Source organism: Brachycentrus maculatus, unplaced genomic scaffold (genome assembly GCF_059751285.1).
Source record: "Brachycentrus maculatus isolate JH-2025_06_01 unplaced genomic scaffold, ASM5975128v1 h1tg000680l, whole genome shotgun sequence".
NCBI classification, from domain to species: Eukaryota; Metazoa; Arthropoda; class Insecta; order Trichoptera; family Brachycentridae; genus Brachycentrus; species Brachycentrus maculatus.
Genome location: NW_028281412.1, coordinates 156,582 through 170,267, shown reverse-complemented (window position 1 = coordinate 170,267; position 13,686 = coordinate 156,582). Strand labels below are relative to the sequence as shown.

Here is a 13,686-nt window from a genome sequence, read left to right as displayed (position 1 = left end):
TATATTTTAATGGAGATGAAGTCAAATATATCATGGAATAATTCCTTTCAACACGAGAAGTACTCAAATATACCATGGAATAATCTTTTCAACGTAAAAATCATTCAAATACTTACTAGTATAAAAGCTTTCAACATGAGCATTATTCAAATATTTCATGAAATAATCCCTTTCAGCACGAGAAGTACTCAAAGATGTCATGAAATAATCCCCTTCAACACGAGAAGTACTCAAATATACCATGGAATAATCTTTTCAACGTAAAAATCATTCAAATACGTACTTATATAATAGCTTTCAACATGAGCAGTATTAAAATATTTCATGGAATAATCCCTTTCAACACGAGAAGTACTCAAATATATCACGGAATAATCTTTTCAACGTAAAAACCAATCAATTGCGTACTAATATAATAGCTTTCAACATGAGCAGTATTCAAATATATCATGAAATAATCCCTTTCAACATGAGCAATATTCAAATATTTAATGGAAAAATCTTTTTCAACATGAGAAGTATTCAAATATATATCATGGAAGATTCCTTTTTAAAATTAAACTTTTCTACTATTTTATTGGATTAGTCTAATTGAGATAACTGGAATCGCTAAAAATTGAGAGAATCAGATTTTTAATATATTTTCCAAGGCACGTTTTGTACCTACATCTTTCAAAAAATATTTATCACCGTTTTGTGAAAACGCTAATAGATGGCACTAAGAATTGCCGTAGAGTATGTTTTTCTAATCAAAATTGTATATTCATAAAAATATCTAGAATCTTTAAGAGTTTCCTAGACTCGTTACGACAGTTTTGTACCTTACAGACGACTTCTGAAATATCAAGTATGCATTTGGCTAAAACGTTATCAGTCGTGCCAATCTATGAATTATAACATTTAAAAAAATGGTAGATTAACTAATTGTTTTGATATCGCTCACTCCTTTCAAGAACGTCATAAATCAAAAATCGTCAACTTTCAGTTGTGCATGTTTTCGGAATGCCCAGAAAATGTACTATATCCCAGCAAAAGAGGCATATTTTTAACTTAATATTTACCCGCTACAGCGCAGAAAATGCTGTTTTTGCATTTTGAAGGAAAGGTATTGTTTAATATATTTTTTTAAATATACTAAATATTTTTAAATTGAGAAAAAACCTTCAGGTTTTACCTTAAAATACCCGTTGCACGGTTAAAAGTTAAATAAGTGGCTTGATATTTATTTTTAATACATTGTGTTAAATTTTAAACTTTAAAAACGTTCTCCTGAAAAATCTAGTTTTTTGATTTATGACGTTATTGAAAGGAGAGAGCGATATGTCCGTTAAATCTGACGGGTGTCTTAGTTAGTGAACGCTAAACGCACATTTGAACTATGAATTTTCTGAAAAATTCTACCATTTTAAGTCGCAAGGAATTGTTTTATAAATTATTGAAGAATTTGCGAATTGTGATTCAAGGATTTCTAAAAAAAAACATATATATATATATATATATATATATATATATATATATATATATATATATATATATATATATATATATACATATATATATATATATATAAATATATATAAATATATATATATATATATATATATATATATATATATATATATATATATATATATATATATATATATATATATATATATATATATTCTTGAAAAAGGGTATTATGGAAATGAACTTAACAAATCTTTAAGAAGTGGTCCTATGTTTTAAAATGAGCTTATATGGTACAAATTAAGTTGTTTTAATTTATTTATTTATCTATAGATCTAAGTGTCGACTAGATTTTATGACTAGTATGAAATTAAACGTGTTTTCTTATTTATTTCAATTAAATTAAATATAAAATAACTGCTTCATTATTTACTTCATACCTTAATTTACATTCTTAATTGAGTTATCATGCCTCTGTTCTTATATATAGTATATAATCTTAAGTAGTATTTTTAATGAGTTTTTTTACAGCGCCATTATCGTTTTGTAATTGAAAGCTACTTTATTTTATACCAGTAATGGTGGTGTTACATAAATTACTTTGTTTTAGACCAGTAATGGTAGTATTAAACAATTTGTTTAAGACCAGTTATGGTAGATTTAAACAAATAACTTTGTTTTAGACCAGTTATGGTAGAATTAAACAAATTACTTTGTTTTAGACCGGTTATGGTAGTATTAAATAAAGTACTTTGTTTTTTGTGTTATCAGTAATACCACTCAAATATAAGGATATAAATAATGATAAGGAGAGTGGTATGTACATCACAATACCACAAAATTTATAATGCTTTGAAAATAAAATAAATACTCATTTTAAATAAATTACTTCGTTTTAAAACAGAAATGGTTGGTATTAAACGAAGCTGAATTATTTGTTTTTATTTAAGAATACCTTTCAACCGCATGTAATTTTTAAGGTTAGTTTAATAAAAACCACTTGGTTTTAAACCAGTCGTTGGTAGTAAACAAAGATAGCTATCGAGGTGTTTTTTTATTACATTTTTCTGACGTATAGTACAATTTCCGAGTCAGGCAAACGAGAACATATTAAAAGAGGTGTACTGCCACGATAAGAGACAAAATGTCGGCCTTATAACTAATTATTGATTACTTTAACGTATTTGGTGAGTGTTTTCCGCATACTATTTGGGATTTTAGAATGAATCGGTAGAACGCGTAGACACTTGGAGTGTATTGGCACATTATTTTAAATAAAAAATGTAAAAATGGTGACCATAAAAAATGCATATTTACGTTTAAAATATTTAAAAAAAAATGCAAAATCGTTTTGACTTATCCCTAAAAATCATTAAAAATCAGACATTTTTAAGACTACTGATAAACGTTAGCGTTCGAATGACTAGAATAAATTAAAAATATTAAATTATAAAAATAAGTAAAATTAGTTATTATACGACATAAAAAAGTTACATTTTTGACTAGTTGAATTTCAGACATAAAAAAATAAAAGGAACTAATAAAACACCTTGCGGAACACCGTCGGTGATATAAAACAAAATTCGTTAAAATTTCGCTAATTTTTCGTTGATATTAAGAAAAAAATGGTTTTAATAAATATTTTTTTTTAATGAGAATTCCCACTTTTATCATTGATTGTTTATTGATTTATTTACTAAGTGTACCCGGCCACACGGTGCGGTGGCTCAGTCGAGTTAAATGTCAAAGAAAGAAAATAGAAACGACACATTTCTAATTTGCCACATGTATGACAACAATGCAATCGAAAACATTGAAAATGCCAAGTGACAGTGGTCGTCAAGTAGCACGCTGTCCGCCATGGGCGATGCTAAATTTTACCGTTACGTTCGAAATTGACACAATTAACAAAAAACATTTTTTTCTATCATAGGTTTGTCGGAATGCAGCATTGTGTCAAAATTTCAAAGCTTTCAATAAATATTTGAGATTTTGAACATAAAAACACTTTCATTATTTTTAGATTTGTTTGCTTCGACTCTTCGAGATGGGTGTAGAAAAATATTTACCATTTGTTTTTGATGTGGCGGGAGCTGGCTCTTCTGGTAGGTCTGCGATTCTTGTGCGTTTTTTGTTGTTGTGAAAATCGGGAAAGGAAGTGGAGGGAATCAATAAATACTTTTAAAAACACAAAAATATCATTCAGCTACACTTTTACTTAGTTCGAATACAACAAAACAAGGTTATCATTGCTCAGCTAGAAGATAACTAAGTGTTAGAACTACATTTTCTTACATATACTTTCTGTACTATGAGTGCGCTATATGCCAAAAGTAAATATATATATACACATCCTAAAATATATACAGTCCTATCTTAAGGAAAGCTAGTGAAGTAATGTAAAAATATTTGGTTAGATTTTTTGCCCCACGTTGGGCGCCAATCATCAAAACACTTGGAAAAATACAACACTTGCCCCCAATGATCAAAAACCTCAAATAATACTTGGATTTCAAAATATGGGGCTGTTTGGCCCCACGTTGGGCGCCAACGATCAAATACCTCAAAAAATACTTGAACTTAAAAATATCTAGGCTGTTTTCGACCCGCGTCGGACGCTAATGATCAAAATGCTCAAATAATACTTCACACGTTGGGCGCCAATCACCAAAAAACTGAAATGGTTTTGAAATATGAAATGATCAACTTTTTGTGTATGAAAACATAATTAGAAGGGACTTTGGCGATGACCTGATACTATGCAAATATTTAACTTTCTTTGAAATACTTTGCAAACGATTTCAAAGTGAATTGACATGAGAATTGTACAATGCTGCCTCTCTAGCCAAAATCCATTATAGACTTACTCAAGGCGCCACATTAAGAAGAATACAGCTTCCAAATGTTGTGCTACAAAGGAATGTTCTAAGTATTCTGGGTCGAGACAGCTCCAAACCAAGATGTTTTAAGTCAAATGGGAAAAGATAGAGAAGTTATAGATACTACATTATAAAGACGAATACAAGAGTACTTTGGGCATTTCATGAGGGGATAAAAATAGCGAGTAATAGATATTATATGACTAGGCGATGTTGAAGGTAAATGCAGAATAGGAAGGCGTATATCCTGGCTAGGCAACTCTAGAGAGTGACTCCAAAGTATGTTTATATATATATATATATATATATATATATATATATATATATATATATATATATATATATATATATATATTTATATATATATATATAAATATATGTTTTTCTTTTTTCTTATCCTTGTCTTTACCTGTTCAAGCATTATCTCCCCACTAATTTCTAACAGACATCAAAAGGTACAAGCCTAGATCGTTCACACTAGTCTGTTTTTTTGGTTGGTTGGAAGATATTGCTTTATAGCAATAAGCCCGCCAATGTACATACATTGTACAAAAAGTTCAAATAAATAATATATATATATATATATATATATATATATATATATATATATATATATATATATATATATATACATATATATATATATATATATATATATATATATATATATATATATATATATATATATATATAGTAGGCTGTATTGTGAAACTGCTGAAATCGTAAATATTGCAAAACATACCTGCCATTTTGCGAAAAATTCCGCGTTTTTAAATCGAGCATTTTAGTCTCTGTATTGGTAGATTTATATAATTTGCGAGTTTTCTGGGTAATCTCGCACGCTTCTTGCCGATTAAATACCACTATTTCTCAAAATCTATTGCGACACGTGTTTCGATGCATTCACGATGTTTGAAAATTATGCGAAATGCATCGAAACGCGTGACGAGTGAAATTTGAAAGTGGATAGATATTGATATCATTGAGTGACTGCCGAATCAATTAATGAACAATTTTCTTTTGATTTTTGTAATACTATTAAAACCCTCGCAAAAAGGGAATAAACGGATGTATGATCCGAAGATAAGACGGCAAAAATGACAGGTACATTTTTATAAATTCACAGTTGGCAATCATGTACACTATATGCCCATTCGTATGTTGTGGTGTTCTAAGTTAGGTCGATGGTTCTAGAGGTATTTTTTTTTTCAAATCCTTGCTAACAAATCTTGTAAGGGTTTCTCTTTCCAAGTGTTTTCAGGCGTCCCCCAGTATGTTAAATAATCCAGTTAGGATCTTGTACACATCTGAATAAAAAGGGCCCCTCAAAACGGCCATAGACGGCTCCCGTGAATTCAAAGTCGCAAAAATTTGAGCAGTGTAATTGTCAATCATGGGTAGAGCGGTGAATGTTACATGTGTGATAAGTGATAGCTTAACCAGCCCATGACAGGCCATTAGCGAGTGTTTTTGCCAAGAATTTTCACTCATGAAATTATAGTAACTTTATATATAAAGAGTAAATCCATTCACGAGTAGGCAAAGGCTATAAACCTTAAAAAGTTAAAGTCTGAGTAGGGTCACGATAAGCGGTGTTGCATAAGCCGTAGCTAGATTTCAGAGTCACTTGGATGTTATGTAATTACAAAAAAACCATTAAGGCATGAGCCCTGCAAATACCCAGACTCCCACAAACTTCATCGTCTATGTTGAGATGCCAAAAATGTTAAACAATTTCGACCGCAACAAACACCACCAAATACGAATCAAAGTATGCAATATAAAAAAAATAGAAAGAAAAAACACAAATTACTTATAATATTTTTTATTATTAATACCATTCATACAGCCAAACGTTTTTTTACAGGAAAGTAAACACTACAAGTGGTATATTACACACAAAAAATATAAAAACCAAATTAAAATACAGTGTGCTTTGTAAATTCAATGCAGTTCGCTTCATAAACCAAAATAAAAGAGAAAAAAAACTAAAAGGAATTACAACAAAATAAGCTTCTTACTCCAGAAACCTCATTAAAACATACAAAAATACCAGAACGATACAGGAAAAATATTAAAAGCTGGCAAACGATTACAGAAAATGAAAAGTAACAACTGAAAGAGATTGAAAAAGTTAAAAAAAAAACTAAAAACAAAAAAAAAACAAAATTTAGATAAATTAAAGAGAAATACACAAAACGACAACGACAAACTTGACAATGCTTCCGCTGTCACTATCGTACAAGTTCACAAGGTTTTCTACGATGCTTTAAAACTAAGTTTCACAATATCGTGTAGAGGTTAATTATACATTTTTAATTCCACAACAGCTTCTACTAAATTTCAATCCTACTCGGTAATTACCGCTATTTATTACTGTATTTGTTACGCGTATTTCGATCGATGCGGTCAACAAGTTGAATCCGTCGAAACGCGTGTAGCAATAAATTATGATAAAAAGGTGTATAAACCATGTAAAAGTATAATTTATATTTGAAGCACTAACTTTGTGATTTTCCATTTTATAATTAAAACGTAACTTTATTTCAAAATCACTTTAAATTTAGTGATTTTGAAACAAAGTTACATTTTAACCGTGTAAAAGTGTCTGTGAAATCGATTATATGAAATTACACAACAGCTGTGGTGAATACCAGTATTTATTAAAATATATCGCTACACATGTTTCGATCGGTGAGGTCAACATATTGAATCCGTCGAAACGCGTGTAGCAATAAATTACGATAAAAGCAGAAAACCATGTAAAAATCTCTGCCGAATCGATTACAGAAATAACACAGCACCTACGGTTCTTAATTAAATACAGCCGTTTATCAAAACGTGCTGTGACACGCGTTTCGACGGATTCAATACGTCGAAACACGCGTAATAACACATTTTGATAGAAAAGCGGTATTTACCGAGAAAAATCGGTTAAAATTACACATCGGCTGTTGCAACATCCTAAAATAGGTGTAAATCTTACCATGCACAATTTGTACTGCGTCTATCAACAATAGCAATGTTACATCGTATTACAAACACACCTTCGAGTGAAGTGCCAAAGAAAAAAAAAACAATTTATTAATATCGATACCAAGCTTCCTCATTACATGTTAGACAGAGAGAAAAAATCAGAAATATTCAATATATATATATGTATAACAATGTTTTATCTACAAAAGCTATGGTGGTTTTAAAATACCAAGGCGTCGTGCATTCGAAAGTCTACTTGAATTTTGGATCGGTCGACATTGGGATGGAGAGGATGGAACGGAGTCAAGTCTGCAAGATTTTGCAGACATCGCACAAAATCAGAAATTTCAATATCGCACACCTACATCAAAAGAGTATCAACTAAAAAAAACTGAATTTTCAGGAGACGGAAAACGTATAGTGATGTCGCCTTATGTAATACAAGTTTCCTGTTTTCTTTTAGAAAACGTATAGCGATGTTGCCTTATGTAATACAAGTTTCCTGTTTTCTTTTAAAAAACGTATAGTGATGTTGCCTTGTGTAATACAAGTTTCCTGTTTTCTTTTAGAAAACGTATAGCGATGTTGCCTTATGTAATACAAGTTTCCTGTTTTCTTATAGAAAACGTATAGTGTTGTTTGTTGCCTTATGTAATACAAGTTTCCCGTTTTCTTTAAGAAAACGAACTTTGATGTTGCCTTATGTAATACAAGTTTCCTGTTTTCTTTTAGAAAACGTATAGCGATGTTGCCTTATGTAATACAAGTTTCCTGTTTTTTTTAGAAAACGTATAGCGATGTTGCCTTATGTAATACAAGTTTCCCGTTTTCTTTAATGAACAGACAATGCGTATTAAAGAATAATTACATCAAGGCATTTCATACAAACTAACAAACTAACCATCACGCCGCTTCCCCGAAGGAGTAGGCAGAGAGAATCCGACTCTTTTACTCACCAAAAGGAACATATAGTGCCATATTTAGAAGAATATTGAATATATTGACAAATCGAATAAAATGATATATGCGTCTTCGTTTGTAGAACCCGAATACATGATTATCTAAAAAAATCATAATTTTTGAGTTGATACAGTTTTGATCTAGGTGTGCGATATATTTATATTCATATATATATATATATATATATATATATATATATATATATATATATATATATATATATATATATATATATATATATATATATATATATATATATATATATATATATATATATATATATATATATATATATATATATATATATATATATATATATATTACTAGTTATTTCCTCAGAGAGCTCACCGTCAATTATATTTCAAAAACCAACGAAAATTACACAAAATATTAAAAACGAAAAGAGTCGACCAAATCTCGTTGAAAGTATTGGCGTTTTACATAATCGCACTTAGTCCTTTCTTGAAATCAGACCACGATTTACGATCACGTCGAATTTCGCGATTCGAGCGACAGCCGTTTCGCCCTGAAGGGACGCCTTTCCACGAGTCTTTCGTCTCTGTCGCGACATCTTACATGTCTCGGAAGCTAAATCCAGTACAATAAAAATTATTGTTTCATCATCGGTTCACGATTTAAACTTTAGGAGTCGTCAGCATAGTTTCATGGTACAGTTTGAGGGCGAAAAAGCTGTCACTTTAAAAATATAACAAAAAATAACGACGGTAGAATCAGAAAATGAGGTTATTGATTGAAAAAAGGGTAACAATGTGTCTGAGAGTAGAATAAAATCTTAATTTTTCCAGTCAAAGACGAAGAGTCCGACGAGGGAATGCAAGCGTGGCGATGTATCAGTCTAGTCTAGATGCTGCGATGTTCGATGGCACATTTGGAGAGACAGTTTCAATTGGCTAGACAGCTTCAATCGGCTAGACAGCTTCAATCGGCTAGACAGCTTCAATCGGCTAGACAGCTTCAATCGGCTAGACAGCTTCAATCGGCTAGACAGCTTCAATCGGCTAGACAGCTTCAATCGGCTAGACAGCTTCAATCGGCTAGACAGTTTCAATCGGCTAAACAGTTTCAATCGGCTAGACAGTTTACGTAGATCGGAGGCAGCTTTGAAGGTATTCAACGTATCATATGCGTTATGAAGAGAATTATTCATCGATTTGGCATTGGATGATTTGAATAAATCAATAAAAAGCACTCGTAAAATACCATTTTTTGAGTTTAATAACGTGAACACGACTAGTTTCGAGATCTAGAGATGTTCTCATAAACGGGCGAAAATACAAACATTGTGTTTTCACCTTGTTTTAATTTTATTTTCACACGTTGACGAGGACATCTGTAGTTCTCAAAACTTGTCGTGTTTACATTAATATACTCAAAACAGTGGTATTGGGCAAGCGTTTTATTTCTATGATATATTAACCGATTTAGTGCTGAGATTGTATCTCAATTTAAGCTGAAATTGCTGAATTTTTTTTTTGAATATATAATAAATTTGTTTTTTTTTGTTGCAAAAATTTAGTGATTTTGTTTATTTATAAATATTATCGACCGTTAAGAAGCGCGCAAGCTACGATGCAACCTTCCAGCTCGACAGCCAGATACGCTGAAGTCATCGTCGATATTTCGACGATCGCGCTTAAGGCAAAGGATACTAGAGGCGATATATAGATTGTCAACGCTCTGAAGGTTAAAACACATCAAGAGAACTTGATGATTCTAAGTCTATTACGTCATCGTCGATATATCGACGATCGCGCTTATGGCAAAGGATACTAGAGTCGATATATATAGATTCTCAGCGCTCTAAAGGTTAGAACTAGATTATTCTAAGGCTATTGCGTCATCGTCGATATATCGACGATCGCGCTAAAGGCAAAATATACTAGAGTATATATATATATATATATTCTCAGCGCTCTAAATAAAGGTTGGAACTAGATTATTATAAGGCTATTGCGTCATCATCGATAAATCGACGATCGCACATAAGGCAAAGAATACTAGAGTCGATATATAGATTCTCAGCTCTCAAAATTTTAGAACTAGATTTTTCTAAGGCTATTGTGTCATCGTCGATATATCGACGATCGCGCTTAAGGTAAGGATATATAGATTATTCTAAGTCTATAAGGTCTAGCCATGCCAATTCGTGGAGATAGTCGCTTTCTTGGTGATTTTTACGCCCTTTTGGAATAGAAAAATCATCGTCAAATGGAGAAAACAACCTATTGTGTAAAATGTACATAATAATCTACAGACAGTAACTCTAACTACGGATATACAGCGTACAAGTTGGGAGATACGGCAAGAGATGAAAAAAATGGGGGAAAAAGTGCGACTTTACAGAAAGGTGGTATTAAACTCGACACGCGTTCTTCCAAAGAGTACGTTGGGTATGGAACTTTTTACTTAGGCGTACGCTCAAACTACCTCTGACCATAAAACCATCGAAAAAACTAACTATATATATATATATATATATATATATATATATATATATATATATATATATTTATATATATAATATATATATATATAATATATATATATAATATATATATAAATATTCTTCCAGATTATCATCTCTATACACTTCTTCATCTGCGCCTAGACGGTTGAAGAGAGATGGTAAGAAGAAGAAAATGAAAAAAACAATACGTAATTCAATTTTTTTTCTATAAAATATATTTCTCATCAAATAAAGTATGATAAATTCCCAAATATTTAAAAAAACATCGCTATATATATAAATATACCAAAGTAATTACTGTTTAGCCTCTAAAAACCGACATCTAAAACTAATCAATGATGATTTTAAGCCACACACATAAATATATATATATATATATATATATATATATATATATATATATATATATATATATATATATATATATATATATATATATATAAATATATATATATATATATATATATATATATATATATATATATATATATATATATATATATATATATATATATATAATATATATATATATATATATATATATATATATATATATATATATTATATATATATATATATATATATATATATATATATATATTATATTTATATTTATATTTATATTATATATATATATATATTATATATATATATATATATATATAATATATATATGTATATATATATAATATATATATATATATATATATATATATATATATATATATATATATATATATATATATATAATATATATATATATATATATATATATATATATATATATATATATATATATATATATATATATATATATATATATATATATATATATATATATATATATATATATATATATATATATATATATATATATATATATATATATATATATATATATTATATATATATATATATATATATATATATATATATATATATATATATATATATATATATATATATATAGATATGTGGGTGTGTAATACAGAGGGGAAATATACATACACGTGTTAATACACAAATAAAACGGGTCAAGTCCAAAAGTTATATATATATATATATATATAACATATACACCTCTAATTCTTAATCATGTACAATACAGGTCTCGACATTCGTACTGTGCTTAGTCTTTGCGTTTCAAATTGACACTCACCGAGTGGTCCGGCCCTTCGCGCCCTCCTGCTGCGGCCCCGCGGCCCGCGCCCTCGGCGCCCGCCTGCTGCGGGCCTGGCGCGTGCCTCCAGCGCCGGAGCGAGTTTACTCTCTTATTTTCCAGAGAAATAAATATATTTTTTTAAAAATGAATGATACATATCATACGCGCTTGCATTCCGTCGACATGGGATAAATCTTGGCGTAGAAAAAATTATGACGATTTTTCTCTCAGCCTACATGACAATTATTTATTTTTTTACCACGAATTTGTAAGATCGAGCAAGGTTGGTGGAAATCATTCTGGACACTCGAATCTGACATGATCTGCTGCGAAGCAATATCTTCCATCCTACAGACGAATCGAAAACACACTAATATTTTTTTCACATTATACAGCTGTTTTAACATCACACTAATATTTTTTTCACATTATACAGCTGTTTTAACATTTTAATTAGCAGATATTCGGCTGTCCAAACTCAAAACACAGTAAGGGACATATTTTTTTGTAGTACGTTTTTTTTGCATTCTTGGGTTAAGTAGATTCTACTTAATCCAAAAATGCAAAAAAACGTTCTACAAAAAAATGTCCCTTACTGTGTTTTAAGTTTGGACAACCGTAATGCTTCTATACAGTTTTTTTTAAGTAACAGGACAAGTATCGTGTATTATTTGGAGGGGGTGACGATGATGCGATGGACAGTTAGGGTTCCCAGGATGGTGTACAGAGATGACATACAATTTTTATGTACTCTCCAGAGAAGTATATAGAAAAAACTCTACAAGATATCTGGTATAGATGATATGGACAGTTAGGGTTCCGAGGATTGATGGTTTCCTGTAGTTCTTGCAACTTGTACAGTGCTCGCATCTGGAATCAATCCAAATTTACAATCATCGTCATTGGAAATGTAGGTAGACCAAACGAAACGAGCTGCGTTTACATTGAGGAATTTTCAAACCCTCAATATTTTTTTCGAGTGTCCAGAATTATTTCCACTTAAGTATTTTTAGCTCAAACAAAATTATCCAAGAAAATGAAAACGAAAAAATTCGGCAAGAAAAAATTAAGTACAAAATATTAAAAAAAAAAAACAACAACATCAAAGTCAAACATATTAAGGCGAATGAGATCTTTTAAATAAGTCTACTACTTTTTTTCCTCTTCTTTTTTTTAATTTCTAAGCGTAAGACTACAGGTTGGCTGCCTCAGTTTAAAAATTAAAACTAAAACTAATTGCTTAAACTAATATTATAATATCCGAAAATTAAAAATACTAGTTTAATTTTGGTGGGAAAAAAACGGACGAAATTAAGTGATTTACATATTTTTTAAATATATAATTAATAATAATTAAATATAATTTTGTTGACAAAAAAAAACAAAATTAAAAGCTGCCGAATTACACCATATAGAGTCGTCACCAAAACATCTTCATCCAGAGCAGCCGATGATAACGTGACACATCTAGTATTTTTTATTTGATAGGCATAAAGTTCAATTATGAGTAGTTCGGAAGATGACCTTGAACTTTTTTTATAGATGACCTTGTTTTCATAACAGAATCGTTTAAAATCGCCTCAAAAACATCAACATTTAAGAGACAGTCGAGCGATACTCTGTATCACATCTTGTTCAGATCCATCTACTTTTTTTATTTGATAGAAAATAAAGTTCAACGGTGAGTAGTTCAGAAGATGGCCTTGAACTATTTAAAAAATGATATTAAAATATCCTTTCTAAATTTTATTTAATTATTATTTTTTTTAAAT

The 13,686-nt window shown here is 29.9% G+C and overlaps 1 long non-coding RNA gene across 1 annotated transcript; it reads right to left on the bottom strand.

Moving 5' to 3' along the window:
* Positions 1–6,137: 6,137 nt before the first annotated feature.
* LOC148300643 (uncharacterized) lies at positions 6,138–8,482 on the bottom strand. Its single transcript, XR_015838913.1, has 2 exons — positions 8,109–8,482; positions 6,138–8,056 (listed from the first exon to the last, which is right to left on the bottom strand). It is a non-coding gene; the product is annotated as an uncharacterized LOC148300643 (long non-coding RNA).
* Between the last annotated feature and the right edge of the window lie 5,204 nt (positions 8,483–13,686).